General features: G+C 39.0%; 1 protein-coding gene across 1 annotated transcript in view; it reads right to left on the bottom strand.

The window, feature by feature from the left end:
- The window catches only part of SH3RF1 (SH3 domain containing ring finger 1), an 85,013-nt gene that overhangs the window by 34,326 nt on the left and 36,440 nt on the right, over positions 1 to 14,247 (bottom strand). The gene's annotated exons all lie outside the window — the stretch shown is intronic.

Genomic DNA, 14,247 nt, shown 5'->3' on the forward strand with positions numbered 1-14,247 from the left:
TTTCAGGGGTACAGGATCAAGAACCCTCAAGCACCATCTTCACATTCCTCCTTCTCTGAGCAACCTGGAGCCACAGCTCATGGCCGGCGCCTTCCAGGCCCTTGTGGTTAAGGCAGCTTCAGCCCCCCTTCTGCCCCTCCAGCTGCCCACCAGGAGAGATGGCCATGAGGATACGCTGAGCCAGAGTTTACATTTCACTCCATGTCTCTCACTTGGCTAAACATGAAAGAAAGGCTTTGGAAAAAAAACTTTGCAGCCTACCCTTAAGTTTACAGCTGCCACTTACCCTGCCAGCTCTTTGAGCAAGCAACAACAACCACAACAACAAAAACCAGACAAAAACCATTTTAAGAAATTAAAATATAAAATTCAGAAAGACTCCACACGACAGGTTCTTAGAATTATTTCCTTAGTCCTTATGCAAAATACTTATGCAAAAATATCTGAATTTCTAATGCTACTGCTGATAGACAAACTGTTTAAATTCATTTTTAGCTAAGGCATGGATATACACACATTTCACATGCCAGATTCCTTTAAAGAAAATAATACATGACGACATCAAAACAAATGGCTTAACAAGAATATGAAAAAATGCATATGCATTCATATATGTGATGCTCAGGTTCCTCAGTTTTCTTCTCCTAACCCAGATATTTTGTCTTAGAAACCTACAGAATGCACCATTTTGCTCTTTGGATTTATACTTTGTTTTCAGTCACCTTATTTTAAACTTTACTTTTATTTTTTTAATGGACAATATGCAACTGTATGTATTTTTCATAAGCTTAAGCCAAGAGAAACTTATGCGTGAACAGAAACACAAGATCTGATTTCCTGTAAAAAGGAGTTTCAGTAGCAGAAGCCCAAATGTAAATATGCTTACGCTGGCACAAAACAGTGTTCATTCTGTACTTACTGCACTTGAAGAACCAGCAGAGGCTAAAGTAGCAAAAAATAATAAATCCTCTCTCAAGGAAATGAATGGAACAGATACTGGATCATCTGCACCTCTGTTTCTTTCAAAGCCTCCCAGACACGGTGCTGCTGGTTGCCACTTCTCCAAGCAAGCAAGGCATTCCCTGTTCTCTGGTTGCAAGATTGGGAAGTGGCCTGGGCTTCCCCGTGAGCCAGTTGAATTTACCCGGAATAATTATGCTGGTTTCACCTGTCTGAGCTTCTTAGACACTGAGTGTTTCCAAGAGGCCAGGAAGTAGTACCTTTTATAGAAGTACTGCTTATGTTGGTAGCAAGACAAACAAAAACAGTCTTCTGAAACTGTCTACATGGACAAACAAAGCTCTATCAGCTTCCAGAAAAATCCAACCTGCTCAGATACCTCAGCACCAGATTTTAGGCTGACCTTTCTTTGCAGAAAATCTAAAAACTGGAAGTTGATCCATGTCATAAGAGGATCTTTAATAAACATCCATTATTTGCAACTTTCTTACACGGAAAGACAGAAAATTGATTTTTCATCACCTACGTTTTTATTTTCTTTCCACGCAGTTCCTAAATCAAACCAAGAGTCACATTAATGACCAGGACAAGATGAGAAACTATCACAAAAAGATCTCAAATTACACAGCAATTAGAAATACAGTAAGTCTAGTGATACAGAGGTTGATTTTTTCAGTCAACTCTTCCACCTCCCTCCCCCCCCGCCCCCCCCCAAGAACCAGTACTGTAAGACATACTTGATTGCCAGTGGAAGGTGCCTTTACATAAGGATAACATAATGCTAATGTTTGCAGCCAAAACTTGTTTGCAAGGCAGATTTGGGTCAAGTGAGTTCTTTTTGTGTATGTTTCCAGTAGGTACAGGCATACCTGAAATCTCCTCTTCAGACTCCTAGTCATTCAAACCTTTTGAAGGACAATATTGCTTCTTTTAAATCTTCTGGTCTATTCTATTTCATATTATTGTTTTCTTGATTCAAATCTTTCAAATGCATCCTTCCTATTACTTTTTTTAAAGTGTATTTTTACTTTCTTGCCTTCTTTGGCTTTACTAAGCTGTCCAGTCCTGCATGCAAGAACATCCCCTTTTGCATCTTTATTTTTTTCATGTCTCTTTCATCTCACTGGCTCCAATAAGTAGTTTCAAGTCTTAATTTATAGCCACCTGATCTGTGTAACTCAATTTTCTTTGTTTCAGCCTCCTTTGTTCCTTCTCTGCTTGTACTTAACTCTTCATGTATTTTGAGACATAAAGCATATGAAAATACTTTACCAAAGACCTTTTTAAAGTGCTTATATTAAAAGATGTGTTTTCTTAAGTAGGATTTCCTTCTAAAGGAAGGAAACGTGTTCCCTGTGTTAAGATACAGGTATATTGCTTTGGCCTGAACAAAATAAATACTCAGTTTTGTAGGACAGACCAACCTAGAGGCAATAACATTTGGCACTAAATCTCCCTGTTTCTTTTTTGAGCTCCAGAACACAAAGTGTTTCCATAATCCAAGAAGAATGTTAAAAGCTGTCTCCCTGCAGTAAATGCATGTCCCTGCATTTACTTTTCTCATCTAAGAAACAATTGAAACAAGGTCAGATTTGTGCAAAGAAAGTCTGACTTGAGTGTTATTCATCTGTACCCAACATTAACTCATTAGTGTAATCAACTCTACATACTTCTGCCATCACAACTATCTCAGAAGACTGCAGAGGTCATTAGTACAAATTAATTTATTTCTAGTTAAAGTGTCTCTGAGGTTTCTGCTATCTGGATGACACAAAAGTAAGATATTTTTATGTCAGGAGGCTGTATCAAGTTGCCAGTATACTGTAGCCAGTATACTGTAATAGCCATAAAAACAAACCTTTGGTAAGATCTGATATAAATTACTATTGCTCTATGAATACAATAAACTAGGGTTTGGGGTTTTTTATATAACAGTTCACTAGATTAAAGAAGTGAGAAATATTAATGTTGGTAAGTATATTCATCTCTACTGTTTTCCTATGATACAGCTGTACTAAATCTCATTTTTCTCCGCACACATAAAGTAAATAACCAAACACTTAACTTAAAACAGTAGAAAACTTGTACTTGTTTTGAAATGCTATATTCAAATATCTTTACTTGCTATACAGCTTTTGATTTTAATAAAAGTAGAAGTTGAGCATCAAGAGGAAACTAGCTAGCCAGGTTGCCTTGATCAAAGAAACCAGGTTTGAAACCCAACCATGTGTAACTTAACCATGACCTACATAACAATCATCATTTTGAAGAAAGATTACCTTAGGAAAAATACCAGGGTGCACAATAAAAAACATAATCAAGCCAACATATTTATTATACTTTTGGAAAAGCTGAATAACTGCAATCAGTAAAAATTTTAGGATCTTGATAAATGAAGAAACAGGATTATATTTTTACTATTGCTTAATTTAACTGAAATGAAAAATTCTTTAGTAGACCTGCAAAGCTTCCCTAGGATTAGCTAACTATTACAGAATATGGTAAATTTTCTCTAATGCTTGTACATGATAAGTAGCATCAGCAGTAGCTCTAGATCTAACAGTGTATGAAATATCAGAATACTCTTTACAAATTTTCAAGGTTTCAGCCATCAAACGCAGGTTGTCACACCAAGTGCTCCTAGAGCCCTTTGCCTGACTCTTTTGAGGACTTCACCAGTTAACTCTGTTCTTGGAAACCTGCAGAGTTTCACAGCACAGACTCAGAGAAGCCTGTATTTTATAGCAGATGGGTAGCTCCTTTATTCTTGTAAGCAATTCTTATGTCTTCTTTTGAGGTAAATTCTCAATGACCTACTTAAAGTAGCCATTTTATTAAAGCCCTTTTTGCTCCCTCTGTCTTAACAACTTCTAGAAGAAAACATTTTGGCATTTTTTCTTGTCTGATGTTAAGAAAGAAATATAATGTTGTTTAATGTAAGTATGAGCAACTCTCTCCCACAAAGTTGTTTTGAAATTAAAAGCTGGAATACAGGAGAATGAAAGGAATTTAAAAATGTTGCCTTAAGGCCTAAGCAATCACACTAATAATATGGAAGGTTAGGAAGGGACATTTACAAAGCTTTCCAAAGGCACTTCTCCCAGTCCCTTTCTGTGTAACACCTGTCTTTGTAAACACTTTTTTTCAAATTAAAAAATGTGTCTTCAGAATGCCACCTTCTTGTCTTTGCGTAGTCAAAATGCAAAGTTGTCAGCTACTTCCTTTCCCAAAGTTTGTTAAGAAAAGGAAATTCTGAACACTTTTCACTGAGCTAAACTCCTAAATTAATAAAATAAGTAAGTAAAAAATAGGAGAAAGTGGAGGAGAAAATAATTATATCCTGCACACAGCATATCCTCAAATATTTTAACTGTATGCCTAGACAGCTTCAAGATTGCTTCTTCCACAAGCAAACAAAATGAATTATGAGAAAACTGCTCTGCACAGCAAAAACTGAGGAGGTAACTTTCAAGATGCAGAAGAGAATGCAGGTCTGTATTGCTGCTGATTTGCATATCAAACAATCCCTTTCTGAATCTTTAAAAACCTTTATATTGCTTACTACAAAACATTTTTGCTTTGAAACACTCCAGATCCTCATAAGAATCTAAACAAAACCTTAAATTGCACACTACATAGAGCTAGGATGTTTATGTAAAATAACTATTTCCAAAAGCAATGATTTGTTTGAAAGATATGCTCTTATAAGCTGTTACACCAACATCACTGGTCAAACTGAAAGCACCACTATCTCCATTGGTTTTCTCTTGTGTCATAGGTTAGCAAGCATAGTCCCGGAAGGGACGTCCTTGCTAAGGGGTGCTTACAGTTTCCTCTGGGAACTGATAGAACCTATCAGCTGGCCAGTTTGAATATGGACAATTCTCTAAGCCACTTAAAGTTGTGAACACCTCTGTGATCCACATTTAAGAATAGGCAAACTCCCCCTCCAAGCTCTCTCTCGTTTCCGGCGCTGGCACAGGTGGCTGCGGGCCCCGTGTGGGGGCCAGCGGGCCCGGCCAGGCCCTGCTTGGGCCAGGCCGGGCCGGGCCACGGCCATCCTGGAGCCATGGACCTGTTCCAGCCATGGAACCCCCCCCACTGCCTTGCCGTGGGCAGCCGGAGCGGCTCGGCTCTCCCCCCTCTCCACTGCGATAAGGAAAATTCAACATTCCAGCTGCAAAGCTGCAAGGCTGAGGTGAGATTAACCCTTTTACTGCTGTGAAGAGCTGAAAACCTGAGGGAAGAGAGAGAGGAGATGCTTAAAGCTGAAATTCTGTTGTGAAGCTATGATATATCAGAGTATCCTGTTGTAATTTCATGAAGATATGGGGGGTGGAGTGTTCAACTCGTAAGCAAAAGCACCTGCACTGAGATAGGCAGATGCTGACGCAGCTGTAATTTCATGAGAAGTTTGGACAGGGAGAGATGAACCAGATGAGGACTTTTGCTCTAAACGGGAAAGGGGAAAACCTCAGTCCCTAGAGATGAACCAGATGAGGACTTTTGCTCCAAACGGGAAAGGAGAAAACCTCAGTACCTAGAGATGTTTCCAGAGATAGTCTTAACGATGAAGATGATGAAGACCCTTTGCTCCCAGGGAAGGAGAAGGGCCTCTGTTTTTGTTTCTGAACAGCTCAACCTTAAAATTGTACCCCAAGAAACTTCAAGAGTGGACCCTCGAAAGCAGTTGTGGGAAAAGCTGCAAGTCGGGGGAAAGGACTCACACGCAGGCAGAGAGACTCCTCTTCCTAAATGGACTGAACAATATTTGGAAGTGGGCGGCTGTCTCGTTGTGATAATGTTTTCATAGCATGAGCAAGGAGAAACTTCTCTTTCTAAATGGACTAAACAAGGTTATTATGGCAGTGGTAAACAGACTGAACATCTTAAGGGTTGTTTTTCACATTGTCAGTGGGAGAAGGGAGGAAGGTGGGGGGAGGAGGAGAGTTCTGAAGGTGGTATAATTTTTTTTCCTTCCCTCTTTTAGGTCTGTTAATAAACTTTATATTCTTTCAAGTTTGGTGCCTGCTTTGCATTTCTCCTAATTCTTATCTCACAGCAGATAAACAGTAATGAGTATTTTGGACCAAACCACTACACTAAATTGGTGTTTCCGCCCGGTTGCAAACCGAACCCGCGACAAAATGGTGGAGAATGCGGGCAATTGATGAGAGCTGTGAGATAAAGATTGATTAGGAGGAATACTAGGCAAAGCAAGTATTAAGTCATAAGTTAAGTAGCATGATAGTGAGAAACTTATATTGTAATTGTATTGAACTATCTAGGGGTGGAATATAGTAGAAGTTGAATGTAATTTTGACAATAATTCTTAAATGTGTCTTCACAGAGGTGAGGGGTGGAGAATGTCATAGGTTAGCAAGCATAGTCCCGGAAGGGACGTCCTTGCTAAGGGGTGCTTACAGTTTCCTCTGGGAACTGATAGAACCTATCAGCTGGCCAGTTTGAATATGGACAATTCTCTAAGCCACTTAAAGTTGTGAACACCTCTGTGATCCACATTTAAGAATAGACAAACTCCCCCCCCAAGCTCTCTCTCGTTTCCGGCGCTGGCACAGGTGGCTGCGGGCCCCGTGTGGGGGCCAGCGGGCCCGGCCAGGCCCTGCTTGGGCCAGGCCGGGCCGGGCCACGGCCATCCTGGAGCCATGGACCTGTTCCAGCCATGGAACCCCCCCCACTGCCTTGCCGTGGGCAGCCGGAGCGGCTCGGCTCTCCCCCCTCTCCACTGCGATAAGGAAAATTCAACATTCCAGCTGCAAAGCTGCAAGGCTGAGGTGAGATTAACCCTTTTACTGCTGTGAAGAGCTGAAAACCTGAGGGAAGAGAGAGAGGAGATGCTTAAAGCTGAAATTCTGTTGTGAAGCTATGATATATCAGAGTATCCTGTTGTAATTTCATGAAGATATGGGGGGTGGAGTGTTCAACTCGTAAGCAAAAGCACCTGCACTGAGATAGGCAGATGCTGACGCAGCTGTAATTTCATGAGAAGTTTGGACAGGGAGAGATGAACCAGATGAGGACTTTTGCTCTAAACGGGAAAGGGGAAAACCTCAGTCCCTAGAGATGAACCAGATGAGGACTTTTGCTCCAAACGGGAAAGGAGAAAACCTCAGTACCTAGAGATGTTTCCAGAGATAGTCTTAACGATGAAGATGATGAAGACCCTTTGCTCCCAGGGAAGGAGAAGGGCCTCTGTTTTTGTTTCTGAACAGCTCAACCTTAAAATTGTACCCCAAGAAACTTCAAGAGTGGACCCTCGAAAGCAGTTGTGGGAAAAGCTGCAAGTCGGGGGAAAGGACTCACACGCAGGCAGAGAGACTCCTCTTCCTAAATGGACTGAACAATATTTGGAAGTGGGCGGCTGTCTCGTTGTGATAATGTTTTCATAGCATGAGCAAGGAGAAACTTCTCTTTCTAAATGGACTAAACAAGGTTATTATGGCAGTGGTAAACAGACTGAACATCTTAAGGGTTGTTTTTCACATTGTCAGTGGGAGAAGGGAGGAAGGTGGGGGGAGGAGGAGAGTTCTGAAGGTGGTATAATTTTTTTTCCTTCCCTCTTTTAGGTCTGTTAATAAACTTTATATTCTTTCAAGTTTGGTGCCTGCTTTGCATTTCTCCTAATTCTTATCTCACAGCAGATAAACAGTAATGAGTATTTTGGACCAAACCACTACACTAAATTGGTGTTTCCGCCCGGTTGCAAACCGAACCCGCGACATCTTGGTATGTTACAACTCATGGGTATTTGATGTTCCCATCAAACCACAAATTTTTCATGTCCCAGTGCCACCATACAGCAGCATGGACCTCCTAATCTCTTTTAGCTCATCAAGTTAATATGCAGCACAGGTTCACTCTGCTCTTAGATTCTCCTAGCAGTGCAATTTCCAATGCATTCTCTTTTCAAGTAACATCACCTATGGCTTCTAAGACAAGAACACTGCATACTGCAAGAAGAAGAGAAATATATCCACCCCTCTTGGCAAAGATACATCTACAACTCTGAAACTGTGTAGTGGGACTTACTAGTCCTACTCCAACGTGCCACCAGCTTCTGTATGGCCCTGAAGAAGTCTCAGTTTGGGATGTTAGAATATATCTAATGTTTCCCAATCATATCCAATTTCTCATAATTAAAACCCCCGTGAACATCCAGAGTTACAAAAATATTGAACACCGAGTGCTTTGGAAAGTTCTGTTTCAAATTCCTCTACCCCTATAAAACTGCAGAAAATTACCTCCCACTTATTAATTTCATCTGTTTGAAAAACAGTTTGGAAAATGAAAAATAGATGCAGTTGGTTACTGATCCACTAATGTACTTTTATTTTTTTCTAGATGGCTTGAAAAAAGTGTCTTTGTAATTGTAAGACAGAGTCTTTTTTTTTTTTTTTTTTGGTGGGGGGAGAAAAGAAGAAAGCAAGCAGAAAAATGTAGTGAGAAAAGAAGCAAACAAATTTTAAAATATCAGGATAAAGTATATGAAGGTCAAGAGCCTGACAAAGACCTAGCAAAAGACTTTGAAATAGTATGTCTCAAGTACTTTTCTAAGATATATATATCCCTGAAGGTCAGAGTACCGAACAGAGTACAGAACTATTTGACTGCTCAAAATACCTAACTGCAAGATAGTAGTTTTGTGTTTATCAAGAAGCCTCATTTTGCACAGTTATCCAGTAAACTTTCCAGTGCCAATAATTTCTTAAACATCACTTGCTTTTCTTGCTTATTATATGAACATACAATCACAAAAGAAGAGAAAAACCCCCTCTGACCACTACCAAAATATAGGCCACATCTCAGTGTTGAATTCTTTGCCTAAATTCCTTCTTACACGGCTAAAACATAGCCCTCCCTTTCACTCTTCATTTTAGTTTCCACATAAACTGGAAATTACACATCTTTGGCATTCTTTTGCTGCTGCCTAAATGCATACTTACCCTTCTAATACAGTGATTTAGAATTTACTTTCGCTGTCAAAAGCCACAAATGCAATTGCTTAAATAGCTAAATAATTAATTCCCAAACAAGACATGCTATTCTGAGTTCCAAGGCCAGAACAAACAGAAATTTTCACATAAACTCAGAATGCTTTTCTTTCCCGTTGACTTAATAGGAGGCAGCTAGAGAAGCCACAGACCTTCATGCACTCTTCCACAAATAAAGCATCAATAACTACAACTGTTATAATTCCAAATCTGCCCTGCTAATTGAACTGCCACCTAACCTTATAACAACTTCCATGAGTCACCAGAAAGGAAGAAAAAAATTTAATTCACCAAAACATCCAAAAATCAACATCTTGCTGTAATCTACAGAGTCAGTGGGGCAGACATACCATACACAACAGCTGGTGAGATTTCTGTACCATATGTAGTAGATAAAGATACAGAGATACAGTAAACAGCAATCTCAGAGAAAGGAATCATCTTGCAGTGCTTAGAAACATCTCCCTTTGGTTTAATACAGTCTTTTTTTTTTTTTTAAATACATTAACACAAAACCTCACCACATTAGAAAGAAATAAAACGGAATCTACATAAACCCATAGGGCATTGCTAACACCTAGAAAAGATTCCGTGATTAATGCTGTACTACCAGGCTGTGCTATGCTGGAGTAGTGGTAACAAATTGAACTATGTCATCTGCCATTCTTTTCATGGCTAATCAGAATACAGTATCTTCTTTCATTTTCTGCATTAAACATAAGTCATCAACATTGGAAAAGTAGATGCATTTTACTGACCACAATCAAATACTCTCACAAACTGAACTTTACAACAGAACTTCACAAATCACTTTACAAAACAAATTCTGGTTGCTTACTTCAAAAGAAAAAAAAAAACCAACATGTTAATCTACTTAGTGCAGAAGATTGGAATATTTGGTTTCTCAGCAAATCACTACGACACAGAAGGCCCTTGTCCCTACTTCAGGGAGCTGATATTTTAACACAAGCTTCAAAAGTTCCAGAGGGTTTACCGACAGTGTAAAAATTGAAGAGTAATGCTCTGTTCTAAAGGTTTTTACACTTTGAAAATGAACATAAAGAAGCTTCCCTCAATGTGATGTGCAAATGAGTATGTTTACTTCTTGCACCAAGAAAAGGTGAAGGAATTCCAGATGAGAAGACAGACTGAAAAAAATCTGAAAAGAATAAATGAGAAATGAGATTGCTAAAAGCAAAATCTTACTGAGCTTTGAAGGTGAGGAGTTAGAACATGATATAGGAGGAGCAAAGCGAGCAAATGACTCTGAACAAGGGAGTGACTTGGTGAGATAATTCTTGGTAAGATCAGCATGAAGAAATGTTCCTTTAATCTCCCAAATATTTTGCTGCCAAAACTTGGGCAATGGGAAAACACAGAGCTGCAAATTAAGAAGTTGCTGCATTTTTTGATGAAAACTTATCAAGGTTGACAGGCCTGACTTTTTATCTGAGCATACTTTCCTTTCCACTATGATCAAGTGTTAATTTGTTCCCCACCAAAACAGTACAAGCTCTAAAATTACAACGGCCCTCTTAATGGTATTTAAAATGAGAGTAACCACAGGCATCTCTCCTGTCTGAATTTGATTTTACAATCCAGAGATAGCATCTGGCATTCCATTACCTTCTGAGAGAGTGTTTTTAGGTTTATTTACCATCACTTCCACTATTTTGTAAATGTTCAGGTGCTTATTCAACCTTCTGCATGAACCCAAAATCACCATCACACATCCTTCTCAGGTATTCCCTGGAAACTTTTGTTGCCAGAAACTGGAGGAACTTTCACTAAGCCCGATTTAGGACTGGTATCATGTCCTCTTTCTCTTAAAACCCTCTCACTCTCTTGAAATTCATTTGGCATCAATTTGATCCCTTTCATATCCTGACTTCAAACAGTTTCTTGCCTATTGCAGAAAAGAAAAGGTGCTAATCTTAGCTGTCACTGTAGCATACACAAATATACATCCACTGCATGCACAGAGTAAATAACAAACTCTAGTTGCTATTTATTCTTACTCATCTTTTAAATTTTTCATGCTTCAAAGCAAAGGATTTTTACGGTACTCTACCTGAAGCAGCTGGTCAGCATTTTGAAAAGGCAATGAACCCTAGCTGAAATTATGTGTCTTTTTTAAAGATAAAGTTCCTGTATGCTCTTTACTATAACAAAAGAGCCAGAAGAATGGTACATTAACATTTATCTCTTGTGCAGTGACAAGCTGGAGGAGTGTGCACTTCCTGGTTATTTCATCCAGTCTGTAAAAGTAGACAAACAGCAAACAAGCTTTCTGCTCAGTTTAGTTCTACTCAAACAGGCTTGAACACATAGTGCCTACAGAAAGGATTATGCTTTACATTTCATACTGTTCAAATGAATCCATTTTAGCATAGAAGTATTAGTATAAAAACCCAATCCGCATGTCTTGAGCTATGAAGTCTGAATTGGTAGGTAACTTCACGTGACCACGCTCCCATCTGCTGTCGCTGTACCTTTACAAGCCCTTCCTGAGATCTGGCTTTTTCATCCTGTACCTACATGCTCAGTGTTTCCTAACTGTTTCACCATCCTTCATCCCCACTTCCACCTTCACCATGCTTCCTTTCTGCAGAGGAGCTCAGTGAGGAGCTCCACACTCAGCCCACCGAGCCGCTCTGCAAGCCTATCCCACCTTCCCTGCTCTCCCTCCCTGGAGATGAATTGGCTCTCCTGGGGCCCAGCAGTATACATTCCCAGCAATATGTGACTACTTCTCTGTAAGTAGTGCAGAAAACCATATTCCATGTATTTATCTTAATTAACCCCTTATTCCACTGAAAGTTGCCACTGGTTTTATATAGCAGCTAGTAATGAAGCAACATGAACTCCAGCACACCTTGGCCAAGTTTTCTCCCAAGTTGCTCAAGCCTAGACTGTCCTTCACTGTACAGGAGTGCCTAATTCTTACAAAAACTATCAGCTCATATGAAGCAAAATCTCTCAGTACTCTAACTCCACTGTCAGAGGCAGGGAGAGTTGCATAAGCAATACACAAAGTACAACTAGGTAATTCAGGATAGACAGTTTTTCTTCTATGGATCCATTCCCACTGCAGATTACTTCCTAATATAGATCCAGCCAAAGTTTTCCCAGCTTAAAGAAGTTTTTAGTCCTTTGGTTGAAAAACGTGATATATGCCATGATATCAATGCTTTCTTTGAAATAATTAAAGCAGTTCTCACTCCAGCCAGGTTAATCTCATTAGAAGTTCATTCCATGGAAATTAATTCCATGATATTCTTCCACTGTACAAGCACTTCCTGTCTTTGAGACTCCACAGTACACAAATTAATAACCATCTACTCACATTAACAGGGAATACACAGAATAATTATGTTCCATAAATAAATACTCAAGAACAGCTTACAAGAAGTACAACTTTCTCATTTAAATAAAAAGTATTTTAATTAAGCAAGTGCAACCATAATGCTTTATTATGGGAAAGCACTGCTCTGGAGCCAAGAGTTAAGAATCAGATAGGATAATGAAAGGCTGACAGCTCTTTAATTCCCTCTCTTAACTATTCATGCTACTCAACTGGTTGAGATCTATTTGGAAGGCAGAATTCAGTCATCCTGCTTCAGAGTTCTCTGACTCAGACTCCACTAAGTCCTGATGGAAGACAACTCCTGGAGCAGGACTCTCAAATAAAGTGAAATTCCACCCCTTTTTGTCACCATGGTAGGATAGCTTGCACCTTAAGGCCCAGCCCTAACGAGAGTTGGTTTTGCTCAGCTCTTGTATGAAACTGCAGCTTATTTACACAGACTCAAACGGAGCAACTACTCTTAAAAGAAACACTGTCGTCACACACTTTCAGTGATCCTCCAAGGTAAATACTCTTCAACCACTGACTTGAGCTCAAAGTAAAACAAATTATCTTGTAAGCAACACCCCTCCTCCATGTTTCTCCTAACTAACATTCCTGTCAAGTTTTCTTGACATTCCAGTTTTTCTCTATTCACTCAGCTCCGTTCTCTCTTTTTAGGATGGCTGAGGTTTAGGATTTGATGTGATCCTAGACACAGTTTTGGAAACTATCATATAGAAATATCAATGTATATCACGACATTCTGTCCAAAATCTGCTGCCTTCAACAGAGCTGACTCGCCAGTCTGTCCTTGCACTGCCTGAAAGCCAGTACTTAAGGTTGTTTCTCAAGAGCCCATTAAGCCTGTGATGCAGAAGAACACTTTTTCCAAAAAGGCACCAAGTCTTTAACTGAAAACATTGACAGACAAACAATTTATCCATTTGTAGATTTTCACCTGCATCCCATGCTACAAAGATTTAAATGCTTCTTAACGCACTTGCGTACTCACGGTAACTTTAGTCTGTTATTTAGTATCACTCTTCTGGTTACAAAAAGCTGTCATTTGTATTCATTTTCCTATTCCTTCCTTCTGCCACTTGCTATAGGAAACTATTTCTGCTAATTTTTTTTAAGCTTTGGGAAAGTAACCCTTTTTGCATCACCAAACGTATGTATCAGGGGTTGCTCATATTGAACAAATTGGGGGTTTTTTTATAAGCAACCAATACTTTGTCTTGAACTTTATTATGACAGCCCAAAATTACTGGATTCCTGGACTAAGAAATTATACTTCAATAATAATTTGTAAGTTTCAATAAATTCCATAAAATTAAAATAAAACATCTATATTTTAGAAACTAATATTACGTTAACCTGCATAAGATCTTCAGAATAAGACTGATTTACTGAAGCCTTTCAATTTGAAACACTTCTTCATTGGTATTACATTAAAAGCTTGAGCAATTAATATTTTTCCTTTTTTAAGCTTTTTAAAAACTTATTTCAAGAGTTGATAACTAATTACATATAATCTTTCTCTTTGCTCTCTTCTTCTAATACTATTTAAGCTCTTCTCACCTTTCCCAATAGATTAAGTTTACCCAAGTACAAAGTCACACTGATCCAATTTCATCATCTCTATCAGTTATGAATCCTGGACGACAGCATCCAGACTGAAAGAATACATATATAGAGCCTGTGAAGTGCTATTCCTAAATGCATTAAAAATCCTTCCAATACAACAAGATATTGTTTACATCTATCTGCAGATACTTTCAGTGAAAAAAAATCTATTTCGAGTATTCCCTATACTGCAAGCAAACTCCAAGAAGGTTATTTGGAAATCTGGGATTTGCCAAATCAGAATGGTTACATTAATGATACCATTAATGTGTCTGCACCACACAAAGTAAGATGTCCTCA

Source organism: Coloeus monedula, assembly GCF_965178545.1.
Source record: "Coloeus monedula genome assembly, chromosome: 5".
Taxonomy (NCBI): Eukaryota; Metazoa; Chordata; class Aves; order Passeriformes; family Corvidae; genus Coloeus; species Coloeus monedula.